Below are 2102 nucleotides of genomic sequence, written 5' to 3'. Positions count from 1 at the left end.
TAAATTTAAATTAAAATACCAAACAATGTAAGTTACCCCCCTGCAGTAACTCTAAACCCACTGTTGAAGACCTAGGATTTGTGGTGTGAATATCCATGTTTGTCAAAATAAAAGCATATCTCAAAATATTCAGGGGACATGTCCCCTATGACTCTCCCCAGACCCCCGAAATCTGCACCTACGAACTGTTGTAAAATAGTCTCATTAAATAGTATTGACGATTGTATACCAACTAACATAAAACATTTGTCCTTTATTGTTACATTAAACTATGATTAGTTACATTGACCTAACACTCATCAGTAACAGTCTCTTAAACTGTTGTGTTATTGTCTGTGTCTACATTAATGTGGATACATGTGGAAAATAGTGTTAATGTGTTAAAGGTTTGTGTCAACACAAGACTTTTCAGATTGTTTCCCACACATTTGCCATCCGCACACACTCAAATGCAGAAAGTTCTTTCTTTTTTTCTCATCTCTGAGTTCATTTGTGGTCTGAAAATGCTGTTATGGGACATTATCACTAACAAATGGTAAGGACCATGTCTAAATGGATTGCGCATTGTGACAAACATGAACAGATATTTGAACTTTGCCTGAGTAAAGCTCTGCTTTCTTTCTTTCTGTCAGCAAGAATAAAATCGGGATTTATTAAATAGTGCCTGTACCTCAAGGCTAACGATAACTTTGGCAAGACTACATGGAGGCTCTTGATCGAATCATTTTATACAGAATGTGTGTGGTTGTCATACAACAGAGGCAGAAGAATATGTCAATAGAAATAACTCTTCCAAGAGAGACCCTGAAGCAAAATGAAGTTATCTACATACATTGACATGGTCTAAAACTAATTCGAATTTTAAACCTAACCCCAAATCACAGCTCTGAATTGGATTAGAATTAAATAGATTTCATTATCAGACTCACATGGTCCGCATCATGATGGAAAATACATGGAAAACGTTTTTCTTTCCTTACAAATAGGAACTGTTGTGAATCCTTTTGCAATGAGCAAAACCACCCCCAGTGCTGTGCGGTGAAAAGGACATGACAGGAGTGTGAAGTCATTGTCGCAGGAGAACAGTGGAGAGAAGATGGATGAGGAGAAGAGGAAAGAGGAGGGGAAAGGAGGTAAACTTGTAAGCATGCTAAACCCCTGTAAACCTCACTATATTACCCCCCCCCACCCACACACACACACACACACACACACACACGCCGCCACCCCCATGAAAAATAGCCCATTACTGATTACTGTAGTTTGGCAAAGACTGAGCAGAACACCAAAGACATTAGAGCCGTTTGGAATCGGCCCACTGTGGGTTTGGAGAGTCTAAAGAATAAATTTAACTATTTTTCATCTGTCATTTTTGTCCTCTGAAGTACAGGATGAACAGATCTTATTTCACTACCACTTTAGTATCATTTATTTCTGTTTTCATTTAAGAGTGGTGTAGGATCCTACAAGTATGCACTCAGTCCTGCAGCTATTCCTTCTGCAACAGTAACAAATTAGCTCCAAATGAAAGTTTAATGGCTGCTGTGGCACTTCATTGCAGTGTTCAGCAACACTTGCCGATATGAGCAGAACTGCTCTCACTGAACTTGGTGTGTTGGCCAAGGCAGGTGTGTGTGTATGTGTGTTGTGATGTTTATGACCTTTAAAGCATGTGTGGAGAAAGTTGAAAAGAGCACTTGCGGTGGTTCATGCGGTTACTTCAAAGACCACCCATAATTTGACTTCATTTGTGTGACCTAATTAAGTGGTCCTCAACCTTTTTTGTGTGAAGGACCCCTTAATTGATACACATTAGGTCACTGACCCCCATTTGAAAAGTTTTTGCTTTAGGGACTTCTATCTTAAAATATTTGGGTTGTTAGATTTGATTAAGATCAGAATTCTGTAGTCATCATCAACATTTTAAGGAGATAACCATGGAGAAAATGAATTAAATAGTGAAAATATCCTCTGATGCTGACAAGAATCCATTATGTAAGTGTTGAAAACTGCAGTTCATTGAACACCCACTTGAGGCTGGTAAAATGCCCAACTTTACAGCAGAAATAAACATGGTTGTAGCCTGGTAAAAAAAAACTGTT

This window comes from Plectropomus leopardus, chromosome 13, assembly GCF_026936395.1.
Source record: "Plectropomus leopardus strain MGB_pleo_1.0 chromosome 13, ASM2693639v1, whole genome shotgun sequence".
In the NCBI taxonomy this organism is placed as follows: domain Eukaryota; kingdom Metazoa; phylum Chordata; class Actinopteri; order Perciformes; family Serranidae; genus Plectropomus; species Plectropomus leopardus.
Note: the sequence above shows the minus strand (reverse complement) of the source record.